Source organism: Mus caroli, unplaced genomic scaffold (genome assembly GCF_978045245.1).
Source record: "Mus caroli unplaced genomic scaffold, Mus_caroli_1 scaffold_6, whole genome shotgun sequence".
Classification (NCBI taxonomy): Eukaryota; Metazoa; Chordata; class Mammalia; order Rodentia; family Muridae; genus Mus; species Mus caroli.
Window position 1 is genome coordinate 95,476,912 of NW_028227261.1, and position 20,788 is coordinate 95,497,699.

The 20,788-nt window shown below is 40.4% G+C and overlaps 1 long non-coding RNA gene across 1 annotated transcript in view; it reads right to left on the minus strand.

Annotated features, from left to right (window-relative positions):
* Nucleotides 1-6,375: 6,375 nt before the first annotated feature.
* LOC147004305 (uncharacterized) overlaps nt 6,376-20,788 on the minus strand; it is a 28,940-nt gene continuing 14,527 nt past the window's right edge. The window contains exons 2-3 of the long non-coding RNA XR_015047244.1: nt 17,055-17,261; nt 6,376-6,707 (exon numbers count right to left, since the gene is read on the minus strand). This is a non-coding gene — a long non-coding RNA (uncharacterized LOC147004305). The remainder of the gene's footprint in view (nt 6,708-17,054; nt 17,262-20,788) is intronic.

Genomic DNA, 20,788 nt, shown 5'->3' on the forward strand with positions numbered 1-20,788 from the left:
CCTCATGATCTATCTTTTATGTATTTATTTATTTTTTGAGTACCGACGTGTATGTGATGTGAGTGCATGTGTGTGGCCAGATACACAAGCATGTGTTCATGTATTAGGCAGTATGAAATTAATAGTGTGCTCTTCTTCGTAGCTACTGATTGATTAGGACCTCTTGCTCTGCCCAGAGCTCACCAATTCTGGCGAGGTTAGCCTAAGGTCCTCGTCTTCTGTCTCCAGACCATTGGGATTACAGGATGCTTGCTGCACATGCCTGGCTCTTACATGGGTTCTGGGGATCTGAATTCTACTCACCCAGCAAGTATTTTTTCCATTGTGCCAGCTCCCTAATCCTATTTTTCATGTATTTTAATGCTCTTTGATATTTAATCATTGCCTTTCTGCATCAAGTTCCCTGGAATGTCTTTAGTTTCTAATTTTGATTGTGTGCAATTTAGTGAGTATCCAAAATATAACACCTTTGTATTCCAATGATACAATTTTAACATCATTTAGTGTTAATTTTTTTAAATGTATTTACTCGTGTATTTTATGTATATGAATGCTCTGTCTTCATGCACATCAGGAGGCATGAGACCATCTTGTGAGCTACCATGTAGTTGCTGGGAAAAGAACTCAGAATTACTGGAAGAAACACTAGTACCCTTAATCACTGAGCCATCTCTCCAGCCCCTACACTTAATTTATATAGCACTTCCACACGTTTACTTAATTTAGATTTATAATTGGAACATTTTTAGTAAGTTTATAAAATTGTGATTCACTCCCACAATCCAGGTTTAGAGTGTCTCTATATTCCCAAAAGATAACATGTTTAATTTAGTCAGTACTGGTTCAATTCCTCAGGTTCATGAAATCACTAATTTGTATGTCTCTAGATTTTCTTTTTTAGATATCTCATATAAATAAACAATACGTTCTTACTTACAATAAGTCTATAAGCTTTTACTGTTAACTTTACAGTGTGTGGTCTGTTTTATTGAATCCGATGTTTGCATTCAGCCATGCTGTATAAGGTGATCATTGCTTTCTCAGATGATATTTGGGAGGGTGGCGCTTTGCGTTATTATATTTTTAAGTATTTATTTTGTTTGGCTTTGAGATAGGGCCTCTTTCCATAGCTCTGTCCAGCCTGCAACTCACAGAGATCTACCTGAGTCTGTCTCCTGTGTGCTGGGATTTAAGTGCTTTACCACTTCTTATTCTTTTGACAAGAGTCTGGCTATGTGGTCCAGGCCTACAGTTGTGATCCTCCTGCCTCAACTTTCTGAGTCCTTGTGTTGGAGGCAACTGCCAGCATATCTACTTTATATTTTTCTTATTCCCAGATTTTTGAGTTGTCTCTTTTAGATATGCACCTGTTCTGGATCCATTTATACCTATGCTGTTTTATAATCTTATATTTTAAAAGGAAGTTATGTCCAACTTGATGTATTTAAGTATCCTCACCTTGGTTTGATTGTCTATAGGAAACTACTCTAGGTGAACTGCTATTCTGGTTGTTGTCACCTATATTAATTCATGGTAAGTTCATGGTTTGGAATTTAAGTGAGAACTTATTACACTATCTGGCCCTCCTCACTCTTCCTTCCCTATTTGCTTTTTTATTTATTCACTATGCACCCTGAGGCCCTTCTTCAGAGCTCCATCTCACAGAAGTAGGGTGCAGATGACATTAAAGACAGGGAAACTTGCTGGGCAGTGGTGGGGCACGCCTTTAATCCCAGTACTCTTAAGGCAGAAACAGGCAGATTTTTTGTGAATTCAAGGCCAGCCTGGTCTATAGAGCAAGTGCCAGGGTATCCAGAGCTACACAGAGAAACCATGTCTCAAAAAGACCAAAACCAAAACCAAACCAAACCACGAATAGGGAAGGTCTAGTTACAGCCAGCATATGGTGTGCTGGCTCATTTCCTGGTTGGAAGGCTATAACCTGGGCCTGGACCCAATGCACTTTATGCCTACAGCTCATTAGAACTTTTGATTCCAAGCAGCAGTTAGGAGCATACTTCCATCATTTGTCACAGAGCTCAAGGGTGTGTGTTTGGCTCTCGTTGTCTATCTCACACATAACATTTACAACCTCTCTCAAAACCCAACTTCCAACTTCAGTGCTTGTCACTGGTTTGTGTTCCCATTCCTTTATGGGATTTTATGTATCTGGTGTTTGAGTGTTATTATATCTTTTGGTATTCTCCATTTGTACTGTATATAAATGATATTTAATATTTATAAATATTTAAACGGTTGATGAGGATTGTGAGACTAAAAGAGGAAATCAAGCTCAAGAGAAGCAGATTGTCCCTTTTAGGACAACGAAGGGCAGCAATCTTCCCTTGGGAGAGGAAACTGCATGGCAAGGGTGTGCCTGTTTTTTTTGGGGGGGGGGTGTTAAATGGCAGAAAAGGGAACTTTGGGGGTATAGAACACCATATGCAGCTCTTCTCCCAATACCTCAGGTAAACACCAATGGAGGTTCTGATATGTTGACTTTCCTGCCAGAAGGTTGCCAGCTTCTAACTGCCTAGTGTGTCAACTTCTCTGTTTGGAGTTTCTCAGCTTGCCTGAGGCTTTTAGGTCATTAACCTCTCAATGAATAGAGGTGTAGGGACAGCAATGGTCTGTCATGGTGAAATTGCTCCATCTGCCATCTTCATTTGAAATCTGTCTCATACGTGGGTTGTGACTTTCCTAAGTATTTCTTAATATAGATTCCAGGACTTCTAACAGTTGGTTTTATTTGGAAAACCATTTGCCTTTTCCTCAAAATCTCCCAAGTTTTCAGACTTTATATTGAAAGACATATTCTGGAAGATATCCCAGAGACATTTAGGATCAGAAAGAGTTAACAATACTTTAGGCCTTGCGGGAGGGGGTTACCAAGCTTTATGTCTGGTTCAAAAGTCATCAGTATATGCAGCAGAAGGAGACACTGAAGGGAAACATACTTCCCTACAGGAAGTGGTCAAGATTTTGCATAAAATCTGCAGGAGAAGATAAGTTCATTTTCGGTAGAATAAGAAACATCTGAATATCACTCGTTTGTTTCTAGTGTAGATTTAATTAGCTGTTCCTGAATTTTGCATTCCCTTGAGCCATGGTCAAACGATTGAGGCCATTATGGAGCTCAGGTTCAGAATATCTGTCCCAGACAGAACCAGTGTCCCAGACAGAACCAGTGTGCTTCGCTTGGGGCAGGACTGCTGAGATACCTTTCCGGTAGGACAATGGGGAGTAAAAACTATTTCTACTTTTGTCTCCCTTGTTTGTAAAGGAGGCATCAGCTAATTGCCTGCTCAGCACTTAAAGGACAGAGACAAGGGAGCTAGGCAATCTTACATCATGAGAGGGAAGTTTCTAGGTTGATCTCAGTTGTTTTATTATCACCTGACTTCAAGCTTATAAACTGATCTTTAAAGCCTAACTTTGACTCCTACACAAAATAATGTGGCAGTCACAGTTACCTGGCATTATGAAGAGGGCATTCCCTAGACCAGGTGACTGACAAAGCTTCCAATGGGAAGGGCTTGGGTAATAGGAGTTTTACATATTTTGAAGCTATCATATGGAGTAACATCCTTTTCATCTTTATGAGGTGGCTTAGACAGAACCAGATGAACTGCTCATAGACGAGTAACTTCCACAATATATGGAATGGGGCTGGGCATGGTGATGCACATCCCTAAGCACAGCATTTGGGAGGCTGAGGCAGGTGGATTCCCTAAGTTTGAGGCCACCTTGATCTATATAATGAGCTTCTGAACAGCTAAGGCTACACAGAGAGAACCTGCCTCAATAAAAATAAAAACAAAACAAAGCAAAACGAGCCCCAACTATTCTGAATGCTTTCATCCATATTTTATAATTTTTTAACCAACTATCTCCCCAGCCTTATTTTTGTCTACTTTTTGGTGGACACAGAACTTTTAAAAACTTGATTCTTAAAAATTGCCATAAAATTAAGCAAAAACTTCCCTTTAAACCATTCGTAAGTATATCATTGCTATATAATTCATAACAGTGATCATATTTATATTGCTATATAACCATCACTACCATCTACCTCCACAAACTTTGATCATCCCAAACTGAAATTCCCATATATTACCTATTAAACAATATCTCTCCATTTTCCTTCCCCTACAGCTCCTGGTAACCACTATGAATTTTCTGTCTCTATAAATTTGATTATTTTAAATATGTCATACTACTAGAATCTATAGTATGAATCCTTTTGCATTTAGCTCATATAATTTTATAAGTTTCATTTTATAGGTTCGTGCATTTTGTAGGTCATTTTGTGCACAGGTTCAATGAAGTATGAGCATTCATGTAGCAATATAACTGGATAAGAAGAGTAATGTGTAATGCTAATGGGTGGAGTTAAGAAACGTTTAGATTCTTTCTAGCCTCTCTGTGTAGCATTCCTTCATTGTAGGTATATGAAGGGGCCTCTGAAATAGTGGTCCTATGATTTTTATTATATCATGTATGTCAGAGAATTTATTGGACACTTTGAGATAGAAAGGCGCTTGGAGTTGGGGCAATATTTTTAGACTTCATTACTTGCTTTGGGGAAAACAAGTAAGTTCCCATGGCCTGTCTTGGAGAAGAGAAATTTTTGTATGCATAGTTTAAGAGGTTCCTGAGTTAGGGGTCAGAGGAGAATTTTGTTTTGGACACCTCCATTTTATTCTTTTCTGAACCCCAACGATGCTTCAAAAAGAAGCTGCTCATCATCTGACAGCGCTGCCTGCAGCACTTGGGAAGCTGCAGCCCCGAAGCTTGACGTGAGGCAAGCCTGAGTCAGACTGTGAGAGTCAGCCCCGCTGGAGACTGGGCTGCACAAACTGCACCATCCCTCCACCAACCCTGGGGGAAGCCTGCTGATGGGTTTCCTGCTCTGCTCTGCCTCACAGGGCTGAGCAGAGGCAGCTCTTCCACATTCTTCTTGGGAACTTAACTGGAAGAATGCAGAGGATAAACACCACAGTACACACTGTGAGGCCAAGATCCTTCATGTCTTTTCCTGCCAAGAGGTAGAAATTCTACTTCCTCTTGGCTACACAAAATCATGGTAGCCTCATTCTGTATCCTTCTAGAGTCAGATAACTGTTCTATGCTCTATAGTCAGGAGTTAGCCTTAGGATTTTTAAAGCCAAGCTTCTGACCTTAAAAATCCATTCTCGTTGACACAACTGAATGATTACGGTCTACAAGTTTCTGCTTGAAAGTCTATTGTCTGTGCGGTAAATTTCAAGAGCCTACTTTAGAATTCCAAGCCATGGATTTGAGTTTTTGTTCTGGGGTGTGTAGGCAGCACCTCTGGAGGCCTTTGGATGCTATTTTAATATAAAGGGTAGTTTGTTCAAGAAGGCCCAACAATCATAAGGCTTTTTTTTTATTTGTTTTTTTGAAACAGGGTTTCTCTGTATAGCCCTGGCTGTCCTGGAACTCACTTTGTAGTTTGGCCTCGAACTCAGAAATCTGCCTGCCTTTGCCTCCCGAGTGCTGGGATTAAAGGCGTGCGCCACCATAAGGTTCATAAGGCATTTTAGGATATCTTATAGTTGTTAACTTGTATATATTGTCACTGATCATGGATAGCAAGTCTCTTACTTAGTATTACTCAGAGTATGAGATGCACATCAAAAAGTTTCTCAAAACCACAATATAGGGTCTGTAGAGAGGGCTCAGTGGTTGACAGCCCTGGCTGCTCTTCCAGAGTTTCTGGGTTCAATTTCCAGCAACCCCATGGTAGCTCACAACTATCCCAGTAAATCCAATGCCCTCTTCTGGCCTCTGTGGTATACAGACACACATACAAGCAAAATACCCATACAAATAAAACAAAAATAAAAGGCACAGTATATCCGAGGCCATCAGAGAGCTCTGGTAGATGAGAAGGCAATAGGCTCTTAAAATGCAGGTAGGACAAGGGACCATAAACAAATGCCTACAATGTGGTCACATTGTAGTAAGAGCTGGTCCTGGGGGCCGACTTTAATGTGGGTTCTTGGGCTGGCTAAATGGAAAGGGTCGACAGTAGGAAAACACATAGTATGAATATGAAATACCGTATCTCTTGGTGGTTTTAGTGCCCTTACGAAAAAAACAGCTAAGCTTTAAAATTGCTCCAAAGGGATGGATAAAGGACCATACACTGTGACATAGTCATCCCTTGATTATCTAAATGTAGTTATTGGTAGTTTCAAATCCAAATTCAAGCTGAAAAAGTGAGAATAATTTTATTTGACAGATTAAGCATTGTACTTCAGGTATTATGAAAGTGTTGCAGGCATAGAAGGTGGGAAATTTTATGAACCATAGACTATTGGAAAGGAAAAGGAATTATATGATTGAATAAATCTATAAACAATAGAAATATTCATGAAACAATGAATGACATCTTGTTATGCATCTTGAACCTCTGGGAACACTGTAGTTGTCTGACTGTTCTAGTCATTCTACCTACCTGAGACTGAAGTACAAGGGTAGCGAAGCCCAGAACTCTGGAGGGAAGCTGGAATCTTGCATCAGCCTCGCTGTTATAATGGCTTTTTAACTGTGTTTTCATCAGTGTTTCTCCTTTATTTCTACACATCCAGCCACCTTTGGTTGTGATCTCTTTCGAAGAAAAGCATCAGGAGTCACTCCTTGGATTGTATGTTGATTCTTACAGGTCTGGTTCCTTTACACTAGAAAAGTAATATGTAGGAAGTCATTCATGTCCTTCAGAGAGAAGGAATGACTGTGGATGGAGAGTTTCACATTTGAGTGAGAGGAAGATCAGAGGGCTGGGTAAAATGGTTCAGTGGTTAAGAGCACTAGCTGTGATTCTAGAGGACCCTCTTTGGATCCCAGCACCCACAACTATCTGTGGGCATTGCACAGACATAGATGTGGGCAAAACACTTATACATAGGAAATAAAAATATTTTAAAAAGCAGTCAGAGACAGGAGAAGGTTGTGAGCAATGGCTTGATATACTTCCCTTGGAGGGCACCTTATAAGGATGACTGTGGACAGCATTCTGTGCAGCCATTATTTTGGAAGGAGAAATGGTTAAATGATGGTTTAAACAAAGCAGCAAAAAAGAGATCATGCTAAAAGTGCATTGAATATGAACCTATACTTAGGGAAAACCTAAGTACAAAATTCTCTCCAATTTCATTGAGTTTCATTACATGTTGCATAGTAAATGTTAGGTCATTGCTCTCAATTAGTTTCAAAACAATCAGAGAGAGCTTTTAAAGTTATAAAGGTGAGACAGGGATGGCCAACACAAGGTTGTGTTGCTTGGTTAATTCATTTTAGTGTAATTACACTGTTTCCAACACAAGGGAGCTTTAATTTACTGAACAAAGTCCACCCTGGCACTTGGAAATAGCTTCTTCTGAGCAATGGGAAAGTCATGTGTGGGGCTCTGTTCAGTCCTAGTCGAGTTAAGAACAATATGGTTGCTAGTCTTGGTAACACACAGCATTTAGGAGGTAGAGACAGGCAAATCTCTGTGTGTTTAAAGATGGCCTGGTCTACATAGTGAGTTCCAGGACAACCAGTACTTTTGAAAGAACCTGTTTCAAAAGAACCAACCAACCAACCAACCAACCAACCAATCAACCAACCTACCAACCAAAAAACCTAAGAAACCCCATAAGGTTGCTTTTACATTAATCAGGATTCTAGTAGCTTTTTTTCCCCCTATTATTAAACCTGTCTTCCTTAGAGAATTTGTTATAATGATTGGGAAAGTCCCCTATAGTATCTCAAATAGGTATACTGAAAGTTGACCTTAAAAATGTAAATGAGGAGTGTTATTTTAAAGCTCTCCCTACTATTGCCACTAATAGACTTACTTCATAGAGTCCTTATAAAAATGCCCAGTAGTTTTTTGTTGTTGCTGCTGTTGTTATAATTGCAAGTACTTTTGAGGAATTTAGCCAACAGGTAATTACTTGCTAAAGAAGGTTCATGGGTTAAGAAGCCTAGTTTTGATAGTCTGTAACTTTTATTCCAGTTTTTGAGAAGCCTGAGTCAGTTGCCAGAGAACAGGGAGGCCTTTATCAGACAAGTTCAGGGAAAATGTTTAAACAATGCTCAGAAGCTGGAATGGAATAGGTTATCAACTTCACATATTAGAAGTGTGGAAGTTATCTCAAGTCAGGCATAGTTGTGGTAAAGACATTTATTCATCTAGTCGTTGAGTGTAGTGTTCAATAAAGTGCTAGTCAAAGCATTTAGGAAATATAATAAGGTCTTGCTTATAAACTTTGGAGTAATTTTTGTTGTGTATCTTAGAAATAGGGTCTATGATCCATTCTGTGCCCAAAACATCTCCAACAGATAGATTAATTTCTACTAATCTGAAAAGCTAGGCTGATGGGCTTTAATTAAGAGATCAAATTGCAGGTCTGGAGAGAAGGCTCAGTGGTTAAGATCACCTACTGCTCTTCCAGAGGTCCTAAGTTCAATTCCCAGCAACCACATGGTGGCTCACAATCCTCTGTAATGAGATCTGATGGCCTCTTCTGGTGTGTCTGAAGACAGCTACCATGTACTCATATACATAAAATAAATAATCTTTTTTAAAAAGAGAGAGATCAAATTGCTTAGTTGGGTGTGATCCTACTGCAATCTTACTATGTGGGAGGTGAGGCAGGAGAGAAAGTAAAAAAGTGATGGGGAGAGGAAAAAGAAGCAGGGATTGTTGGGTAAATTTAAGTATTTTAACACTTTAGAAGTAGCACACAATTTAGTCTTTGTCCAAGAACATGGGTACGTTTTAACATTGTCCTCATTAGAATTTGTCTTAAAGGGGCCATTAACACTGAACAGGGTACTGCAATCAGGTTTTGGGGGACGCTGAATTTTAGTATTATAAAGAAAGAAACAGATAAGGAGAACACAGTGGGAATGAGTAAGAAATAGCAAGTGATGAAGAAAAGATCTTTAAGACTTCACTGCTACAGTGTGGAAATGTCCTGGATGACTGAGTTTCCCATAACAATGGACTTTGTACACTCGGCTGCCTAACAAACCAATTTAAAGTATGCTTCTCAGTTGAGTTTAATTTTGTGAGCTTTTTCTATAATCAAACATGCAAAAAGCCAGTTTTAAAATCCCAGGAGCGATTCAAATGGACTTACATTGTTCCAAATTATTAGTATTTTCAATCCAGCATGACAGAGATTTACAAGAGGGACTATAGATTTTAACCATAAGAAAAGGCAGACTTGTGTTGCCTGCCAATCTCATTTGTAGAGAAAGAACTCTCCAAAATTACATGTGTTCAAAATGAAAGTTGCTGTTCCAAAAACTTGAGTACTCATATAAGCGAGGAGGTCTTCTATGCAGCTAGCTGGCAAAGGGTGTTTGAGCAAAGGTTTAAAATTCAAATCCAAAGGACAAGAAGGTTAGAAACGGACGCTATCTCTACCCTCAAATGTTGGGGAGAAGATGGCACGTAAACATGTTCTGTTTGATCCACAACAGCACAAGAAGTAGACATCACTGTGGACTCCACAGAGAATACCTGCTGAGCTCCATTACCTCAGACTCAGACAAGACTAATAGAGACATAACTAAGTCAATATACTGAGGGCAGTAGGAAAAATGAATGTTTATGTGAACTATAGTCAAAAAAAGAACAAGGGCTACAGGGCTGCTAAAAGATAAAAGGATATACAAGCAGAATCAAAACCCCATCAGCCGAGAGTCTGAGACCTCTTACATGCACCTTGAGTTTCTGCATATATTCCTATTGTCCATGTTCTGGTTGTGTCACATGTCCTAAGTCAAAAGGGCTGTGCCAACCAAGGTTCACATTTCTAGATGACAGTTGAAATTGTAAGTCTAGCTCAGACTTTAAATGTTGCCTTAACTGCAGTTTTCATTTTATGCATTTTATGTTCACGGTAGATCACTTTTTTTTTTGTTTTGTTCTTTGAGACAGGGTTTCTCTGTATAGCCCTGGCTGTCCTGGAACTCACTTTGTAGACCAGGCTGGCCTCGAACTCAGAAATCTGCCTGTCTCTGCCTCACGGGTGCGAGTGCTGGGATTAAAGGTGTGTGCCACCACGCCCGGCTATAGTAGATCATTTTTTTAAATTTTATTTTAATTTTTAATTATTTTTATTAGGTATTTTCTTTATTTACATTTAAAATGCTATCCTAAAAGTCACCCATAACCCCCCTCCCCCCCCACTCCCCTACCTACCCACTCCCACTTCTTGGCCCTGGTGTTCCCCTGTACTGAGGCATATAAAGTTTGCAAGACCAAGGGGTTTCTCTTCCCAATGATGGCCGACTAGACCATCTTCTGCTACATATGCAGCTAGAGACATGAGCTCTGGGGGTACTGGTTAGTTCATATTGTTGTTCCACCTATAGGGTTGCAGACCCCTTTAGCTCCTTGGTACTTTCTCTAGCTCCTCCATTGGGAGGAGCTAGCTCTGTGTTCTATCCAATAGCTGAGACTGTGAGCATCCACTTCTGTGTTTGTCAGGCACTGGCATATACTCACAAGACACAGCTATATCAGTGTCCTTTCAGCAAAATCTTGCTGGCATATGCAATGGTGTCAGCATTTGGAGGCTGATTATGGGATGGATTCCCAGGTGCGGCAGTCTCTAGATGGTCCATCCTTTCGTCTCAGCTCCAAACTTTGTCTCTGTAACTCCTTCCATGGGTGTTTTGTTCCCAATTCTAAGAAGGGGCAAAGTGTCCTCACTTTGGTCTTCGTTCTTCTTGAGTTTCATGTGTTTTGCAACTTGTATCTTGTATCTTGGGTATTCTAAGTTTCTGGGCTAATATCCACTTATCAGTGAGTACATATCAGTTCTTTTGTGATTGGGTTACTTCACTCAGGATGATACCCTCCAGGCCCATCCATTGGTAGATCACTTTTAAAATAGAATTTCTCAATAGGGGTGTGTGTGTGTGTGTGTATGTGCATGAGAATGTGTAGAATTTTAAAATACAATTTGATTTGCTTTTATTAATCATATAATACTTAGGAAAAACAATAACAAAAACCCACTTCTGAACCCCACAAACCCAACCACAGAAAAGAATCCTACAATTACTAGAGACTGACAAAAACTTATTGAGCAATGACTGTGGTTTGAAATTCAGGGTTTACTAATCCATTTGTTATCTCTGTCTTTTAACTAGCTGTGGCTTGGACAGGGTCATGAGCTTTTTTTCTTCACTAGCAAAATCAGATTTACAAGGACCATTTTCATATTCAAATCAGTTTCCTGGTTGTTCACTAATTTGCTTAATGAGACTTTTCAACATAAACCACCTGTACTCTATTTGTGATGGGTCGACCTACATACACTGCGTATTTAAAGGCTTTGGCGAAAGGAGAACATTAATCAGTCCTATTTCATAAGAAATGAAGGCGTCTGACGGTGCAGCACAGGCATTAGATTCCTCTGTATGAATGCCCTTCTTAATTAACGAAATCGTAATTCCCAGGACCCATGAGTGAAAGGTATATTAGCTCTTTCTGGGGTTTTCATATTATTTAAGTCTTTGTCATCATCATTGTTATTTTTATTAATTAGTTTGGTTTTTTTGAGACAGGGTTTCACTGTGTAGCCTTGGCTGTCCTCTTAGACTAGGCTGGCCTCAAAGTCACAGAGATCTGATTGTCACTGCCTCCCAAGTTCTGGGGCTAAAGGTGCTCTACCAGCACCAACTCACTGTCTTGCTTATTATGTTTCCTTTGATTTTGAAGAATCCTATTGAGCCTAAATTTCCCAATGTTTTTAGAAAATGAGTCTAGAAGTAGGAATCATTTTCTTCCAAGCAAACAGAAGTACTATACCACCACCTTCCCCTCCTTTTCCTCCTCCTCCTCCTTCTCTTCCTTTTCTCCTCCCCTACTTTGTTTTGTTTTTCAGGACAGGGTTTCTCTGTGTGGTCCCAGCTATCCTGGAACAGACCAATCTAGCCTCAAACTCAGAGATCCACCTTCTTCTTCTACCTCTGAGTGTTGGGATTAAAGGTACACACCACTATGCTTGGCCACAGTCTTCTTTAAAATATTGTTTTAGATTTATTTTATTGTGTGTGCATACATGTGAATGTGACGCAGCAGCAGTCATTTTCTCCTTCCACTATGTGGGTTCTAGAGATGAAACACTGGCCATCAGTGGCAAGTGCCCCTATTCCACCAAGCCATCCCAATGGCCGGAGATACATAAGCATCTCTCTCTCCTCCTCCCCTTCCCTTCTCCACTTCCTTCTCCTTCTTGAGATGGGCACTTACTATGTCGCCTTGGCTATCTTGAAGCTCACTATGTAGAGCCAGTTGGCCTCAAACTCAAGAGTAATGCTCCCATTTCTGTCTCCCCAGCTCTGGGATTAAAGGGGTACATCACCTCACCCAGTCTCACAGTCTTCTTTTTTTGTTTGTTTTGGTTTTGGTTTGGTTTTTTGGTCTTTCTTTTTTTTTCGTTTTTTTTTTTTAAAGATTTATTTATTTATTATATGTAAGTACACTGTAGCTGTCTTCAGACACTCCAGAAGAGGGCGCCAGATCTCGTTGCGGATGGTTGTGAGCCACCATGTGGTTGCTGGGATTTGAACTCTGGACCTTCGGAAGAGCAGTCGGGTGCTCTTACCCACTGAGCCATCTCACCAGCCCTTTTTTGGTCTTTCGAGACAGGGTTTTTCTGTATAGCCCTGGCTGTCCTGGAACAAACTGTATAGACCAGGCTGGCCTCAAACTCAGAAATCTGCCTGCCTCTGCCTCCTAAGTCCTGGGATTAAAGGCGTGCGCCACCACTGCCCAGCATCTCAAGGTCTTCTTAAAGCAAGTGCACATTCATGGGAATGTCTCATATCCTTTAATGTCAGAATGACTACATAATGACCTTCAGACAACCTCTATCAAGTACCTGGTAATGTCCAACACAAGAGGAAAAGACAATTCTGGGCCTGTAGCCTACTGGTATCTGTGTATACGTGGTCAGATTTGTTTCTACAAAAGCTTTAAAAGTATTTTTCATCTGAAGGAATTTTAAGAGATTTAAGTTGCTTCTTCCATGTGACTACAAAGTCAAAAAGTGACGGAGCCATTACTGATTCCGGCCTATAGGAGCTGGCATAGAAACCATCTCAGAGCAGCCTATAAATCCTCAGGGATTCCCATAGTGTCTTGTCTTTAATCATTATTATTCCCTTGTGTTTTTCTCCTGACAGTGATTCCTCTGTGACTTAAACAAATGTGGCAGAACTACTTAAGGGTGACTTGGTTCCCAGGTACCCCTTCCACGGAAGCTGGGGAACAAGCATGTGTCAAACTGTAGATAAAGACACACTCTACCTCACTGTGAAAGGCACTCTTCAATGTTATTTGAAGTTACATCTTTCTCCCTCTACTTGCCCCTTCACTGACATTTCTGCCTTAAAAGACTTTTTTCTCTTTACTTTTTCTTTTTCTTTTCTTTTCTTTCTTTTTTTTAATCTATGATGGCGCTGAGCCATCAATATAAGAGAGTACTTCTTTCTTTAACCTTAGGAAGATATGATTATATCTTGTGACATGCATGGTGCCTACATCTCTGGCATTCAGCACAGATACACTAACTTATGAATTAGGCAAACTTGCTCTCCCATTTCCTGGGGGCAAATACAAGAAGCCATGTGACTATGATAGAGGCAGAATAAGAACAAGCTGGCTTGCTTTCAAGCCTCTCTACATCAAACCCCACTCAATTTTCAACGAACCATATCAGAAGGAGGAAAGAACAGATCTTTTTAACCATCCACGCTGAAGACCTATCCGCCACACTCTGAATCACTTAGGAACCCACACCTCATGGACATGTTACCCTTGTTTGGCTCCTATGCATAGGAATCAGCTGAGGCTTAAGTATATGTGAAACTCATTTTCAGTGTTTTGTTTTGTTTTTTTTAATGTCTTATTTATTTGTTTGTTTGTTTATTTGTTTGTTTGTTTATTATATGTAAGTACACTGTAGCTGTCCTCAGATACTCCAGAAGAGGGAATCAGATTTCGTTACGGATGGTTGTAAGCCACCATGTGGTTGCTGGGATTTGAACTTGGGAACTTTGGAAGAGCAGTCAGCACTCTTAACCACTGAGCCACAGTGTTTTGTTTTTATGTTGCTCTTAGGTTACACTATAATGGCTAGACATGATAACCTTTTAAAGTGGAACTATTTTTAAAATGTCAAGTCCGTCCATTCTTAACTTGTGGGAGACATCAAAAATAAACAAACAAAATAAAAAAAATTTGAAATGTGGCAAATAGCTGTAGCGTATAAATCACAGCTGACTGCCGGCTTGACTACATTACTATTAAAAGGAAAGACTCAACCTAAGAGACCCCACACGGCACAAACTGACTCCTTTGGGAAGTATCAAAGGCTTTTTTCATTAACATCAGATAGTTGAGCAATGTTGACCCGAGGAGCCAGAGCACCTGAATCACAAGACTTGCCTTCTCATGGCCTGTGGTTTTGAGATAGTCAGACTTAGCGTGTGGCTCAGAGCTTGCAGCGTGCCTCATGACACTCCACAGCATCACTGTTTTTAAGGATACTCTTGTTGGTGAGAGCAATAGTACAACTTGCCTGCATCCATAAAGAAGAGACTTTGGTGGTGTACACTTATAATCCCAGCACTCAGGAAATGGAGGCAACAGGGTTGTGAGTTCGAATCCTGCCTGGGCTAGATAGTGAAAACCTGACTCAAGAACAGTAACAACAACAAACAAGGATGAGGCATAGACACTACCCCATGTGAGGGCAGGTTTTTAAAGCTGGCATGCATTATGCAGCTTTTGGAAAACCAATTCTAGTCTGCGCCTTTGGACTTGGTGACTCTTCACGAATCCCAAACTTAATAACATTAGTTCATTGCTTTTACAGCGACTCTTCCCATTGCTGCGGCAAAATACCCGACTAAAGCAACTCACAGGAGATTTAGTTTGGCTCTCGGTTACAGAGGGGACTGTCCATCATGGTGGAGACTGGAATAGCTTGGACTGTGGTGGTGAGAGCTTGCATTGTAGCTTGTTCACACCTTGGCAGATCAGAAAAAAGAGGGCCAAAATCAGAAGCAGGTATGGCCTTTAGGGTGACCCAGTGACCCACCTCTTCTAACTAGGCCACAGTCCCAAAGGTTCCATAGCTTCCACAGACAGCAAGACCATCTGGGCGCTAAATATTTAAATATACAAGCCTGTGGGAGACATTTGACTTTCATATCATAAGACATATTCTGCTGCTGATAGACTGCTTTGTGTGTGTATGTATGTGTTTATATCTGCTTGGTACATTTGGGATATTATGTCATTAAAGACTGCAGTTTTCTTACTGATTCTTCTGTCTGAATAGACTGACCATTGTTAAAGTAGGGTACTGAGGCCCCTACTGTGACTGTATCTTATTATTGGTGCTCTTTATCCCTCCCTTTAGCTCTGTGAATACTTAAGTAATTCTGTACCTCAGTGTTGGGCAGATAGACATTTACTATTATTATATTTACCGTCCTCTCACCTGTCAGATTTTTTTTTTTTTTTTTTTTTTTTTGGTTTTTTCGAGACAGGGTTTCTCTGTGTAGCCCTGGCTGTCCTGGCACTCACTTTGTAGAGCAGGCTGGCCTCGAACTCAGAAATCCGCCTGCCTCTGCCTCCCGAGTGCTGGGATTAAAGGCGTGCGCCACCAAGCCCGGTTCACCTGTCAGATTTTGAGTGACAGGTTTTGCTTTTTTTTTTTTTTTCCCTGATAGAATAGTCACCCTGTTTTTGTTTGGTTATCACTTGCAGCTATCATCCTTGATGACTTGTTAATTTCTGTAGTTGTATGCTTTAATTCCCTTATCTTTTGTACAGCTTCTGGAGATTTTTGTTTTCTTTTTTCGAGACAGGGTTTCTCTATGTAGCCCTGGCTGTCCTGGAACTCACTCTGTAGACCAGGCTGTCCTTGAATTCAGACATCTGCCACCTCTACCTCTCAAGCACTGGGATTAAGGCATGTACCACCACCTCCTGGTCCTTCTTGAGACTTTGAATTTGTGGTTATCAAGGGCTTACATATAACATTGTATGAATATAATAGGCTATTTTAGCCCAGTAACATTAAAACTTCCACCATACAAAGTTTTCAATTTGCTTCTCTTTTCTTGTAGGTTCTTGATATTACTCTTTCCATCTTTTTATGCTGTGTAGTTATTGAGAAATTGCTGTTATATTATTTGCTATAGTTATTTGTAGTGTCTATGCCTTTAAACTTTATCCCAAAATTAAAGGTGATTTATATGCCACCACTATAACAGCAGCATTAGTCAGGCATTTTGGCAAATGCCTTTAATCTCAGTACTTGGGAGGCAGAAGCAGGCAGATCTGTGAGTTTGAGGCTGGCCTCGTTTACATAGTGATTACCAGGACAGCCAGGGCCACAGAGAGACCTTGTCTCAAAAATAAATACATAAATAATAAATAACAGCAGAACCTTCTACATTTGATTATTTACTTTTATCAGTGGAGCTATCAGACTCTTTTGGGTTGTCTGAGACAATGTCTCACTATGAAGTTCTAGCTTTCCTAGAATTCCCTAAGTAAGTCCAGCTGACCTTGAGCTTACAGAGATCCACCTGCCTCTGCATGGAGTGCTGGGATTGTGACATGGGCATCGGGCCCAGCTCTAGCTTTTGAAATTCTTTTATAAAAATCTGTCCCCCCCATGGCCCCTCTGCCAAGAGCACCCTTAATCTTGCACTTCCCACACACTATCTCAAAATGAGTTTCTTTGGTTGTGACCCTAGCCTGTAAAGACTGGGAGCTCAGCAGCTCTTTCTTTATTCTCTGCTCAGGCAAAATGTCTGAGCCACAGCCTAGATACAAAGAGTAGTGGGGGTGCTCCCCTTCACTTGATGGGCAGGATACTGTGAGGCAGTAGCAGCAGCAGCAGCAGCTTTTGGCCTTCTCTGCTCTCATCTTCCCAGATGGAACTTTTGTCCAATGACAAACGGAGCAAGAGTGACCAGGGTCCCAGTGGTCTTACCATGCTTGGGGTAGTCTGTAAGAAGAAGGGAGAGGTGAGCAGAGCAGCAACGCCTGCCAGATGTAGCCATCTGTAATTCAAAGCTGCATTGTGGGCTGACAAATGCTGGTTGCCTTCTGCTCATGACAGGATCTCCTGACTGGGAGGGGAGAAGCAGCCCCATGTTCTTGGCCACATCCATCAAGAGTGGAGGTCTTGTTTTAGACACTGGAAAAAGAGAGATGGTAGGAAGCACATCACGCCTCATATATTACAGACTCCTGATCCCCTTTCCTGGTTTTTGTAAAAAAAAAAAAAAGTTAGTAGATTTTCATAAATAGGTATTTCTTTACTTTCTAGTGTTCTTAGCACAATTTCCAGATACTTAACAACAGCTGAGCTAAAAATAGTATTTAGATGTTTTCGGTACCCTTGGAGAGTAGGGACATGAACCAATTCACATTGGTGGTCAGGAAGTGGGATAGTAGTTTTTAAAAGTAGCTTGGGCCGGGCGTGGTGGCGCACGCCTTTAATCCCAGCACTTGGGAGGCAGAGGCAGGTGGATTTCTGAGTTCAAGGCCAGCCTGGTCTACAAAGTAAGTTCCAGGACAGCCAGGGCTACACAGAGAAACCCTGTCTCGAAAAACCAAAAAAAAAAAAAAAAAAAAAAAAGTAGCTTGGACAGATGATTGACAAATTTTGTTACATGTTTGATAATAAACATTTTTATGAGAAAAATGATCTTTTGCACCCATTCAAATATGCCAGTGTATCACAAAAGTAGCCAAAGACAATACATAATGGTCTGTGGCTGTGTCCCAATAAAATTTCCACTTTACAACAGATTTGGTCCATAGGCCCCTGCTATAGATCAAAACATAACATAGGTGATTTGACCATAATAATGATTTTTTTGTTTTGTTTTGTTTTTCAAGATAGGGTTTCTCCGTATAGCCCTGGCTGTCCTGGAACTCACTTTGTAGACCAGACTGGCCTCGAACTCAGAAATCTGCCTGCTTCTGCCTCCTAAATGCTGGGGTTAAAGCCGTGCACCACCACTGCCTGGCTCATAATGATCATTTTTTTCTCATAGAAAAAAGGATGTGAGAACATGTGATATATATATGACTCATATATGTGACTCGTGTGTGTGTGTGTGTGTGTGTGTGTGTGTGTGAGAGAGAGAGAGAGAGAGAGATCACAAAAACATCGCTGGTCCATCATCAGAACAGACACTTAAACTAATTAAAATCAGTCATCTTGCTATTGTTTGTCAATGAAACAGAATCCACAGTTTCACAAGCTTTTCATTATTCTGACAGAGGTATATTATAAAGGTCGAAAGCCAGAACACATTATATTTAATAGTCTGTAAGCATAACTTGTGATTTTGATTTTTGGGCCTCCACTGGTATCTCGAGCCATGTGAATGTTAGATATAGGACTGTACTTAATAACAATCACAAATAGAAAATCATGTGCTACCTTTTATTACCCAATGAGTAAAGTTGATCCTATATTCTCGACTGAAACTGTGTGGGCTACAAGGTAGATGAGCAGCTTTAAAGAAGCGCAGTCATAACTATCAAACAGAAACTATGCCCAGGGAAAAATATCTTCAGGGAAAGGCAAACAAAGGCACTTCAAAGCAAAATGAAAAGGATTTTCTATGAACAGATTTGCCCTCTATAAGAAATATTAATTACCTCTCTAAAAGGAAAAGAGAAACAGCCAACATGGGAGAGAACTTTTAGGAATGAGGGAAGAGCAAGAGAAATAGTCAAGGTTTTGAGAGGCAGAAGCAAGAGTATCAGGAGTTCAAACCCAGTTTGGGCTAACCAGTGACTTTGAGGTCAGCCTGGGCTATATGAGACTCCATCTTGAAAAACAAAATAACACAACAACAACAAAAATCCAAACAACAACAAAAGAAATGGTAGAATTGGATGAATCTACATACATCATTCCCCCTTCTTTCTTAAAATCTCTATACAGTGTTTTAAGTAAAATTATAATATTGCCTGGTGAAATTCCCAAAGAATGTAATATACATATAATTTATTAATTAACAACTATTAATTATATATTTACTATATATTAGTTATACTAATTAAGGAGATGGTAAATAGAGTCATAAAGTTGTTATAGTCTACATTTTGCTTGAATTCATATTAATTCTAAGTAGGTTGTGAAAAGTTAGATTTATATATATCATAGTCACACCACTAAAAAACTAATTGTAAAAAGAAATAGCTCAAGCCAATTAAAACATTAAAAATAGTCCCAAAGAAGGCAGGACATAATAAGAACGGAGCAAGGAGGAGAAAAAAAAATGAAAGCTCAATAATCAAGTAAAGGACTTAAATTTAACCTTATCAATAATTATGATATATGTCAATACCCTAATCTTTCTAATTAAAAGACAAGGTTGACAAAATAGATTTAAAGAAAAAGCAGGCGGGAGCTGCGGACTGTGGGTAAGATGCGGGAGCCTGTGCAAGAAGGCTGTGAACTTAACGGTAAACTATGGATAGGGCAGAGTGCAGACTGTTCTTCCCACACGGCGGCCTAAAGCACAACTGCATAAACTATGATGACTTGAAAGCAAGGACCTGAAGGGAATGGCCTGGCATGGCCACATAGTCTCTGTAGGACAGGCAAAGGCCTGGAAGGAATGCTTTTGGCTCTTCTCGCATGACCAAGGCATATTCCCGCACTGTACTCGTATTTACTTGAGCTAACAGTAAACGTCATCCTGTTTTGCTTGTTTTTTGTTTTTTTTCGTTTTTTTTTTTTTAAAGATTTATTTATTATATGTAAGTACACTGTAGCTGTCTTCAGACACTCCAGAAGAGGGAGTCAGATCTTGTTACAGATGGTTGTGAGCCACCATGTGGTTGCTGGGATTTGAACTCTGGACCTTCGGAAGAGCAGTCGGGTGCTCTTACCCACTGAGCCATCTCACCAGACCATCGTTTTATTTTTTAAAGATTTATTTATTTCATTTATATGCGGTTACTATCGCTGTCTTCAGACACGCCAGAAGAGGGCATAGGATCCTCTTACAGATGGCTGTGAGCCACCATGTGGTTGCTAGGAATTGAATTCAGGACCTCTGGAAGAGCAAGTAGCCAGTGCTCTTAACCGCTGAGCCATCACTCCAGCCCCTGTTTTGCTTGTTTTGATGATAAAAATGAAAAGTGCTTTCTTTGTACTACCCTTGAGCTCAGATGCCTAGAAAATGGCTTCTCCCATGCAGGTCTCTGGAATATTCTTAACTTCGGAGACTCAACCTCCCTGATCGTGGCATGGGTCTACATAAAAGTGCTTGCTTTGCAAGGGTGAGGAACTGAGTCTGAATCCCCAGCACCCACACAAAATGCTATCGGTGTCTGTGACCCTACCACTGAGAGGCAGAAGCTGGCTGGCCAACCAGCCCACCTGAAACGATGTGCTTCTGATTCAGTGAGAAACTGCTTCAAGTCAGGAGGGCCAAGAATGAAGGAGGAGGACACTGACCATTCTTCTCTGACACATGTGCACATAGGCCCATGCATCTACATGTTCACACACACACACACACACACACACACACACACACACACACAGCAAGACCCCACTCTTATATGCTCCATATAAAAGAGGCACTTTAGATATAACACAGATGAGTTGAAAGGAAATGATTGAGAAAGCAAATAACAATCAGAAGAATGGACAGCTATTCTACTATCACAAAGAAGCAATTTTAAGTTTGA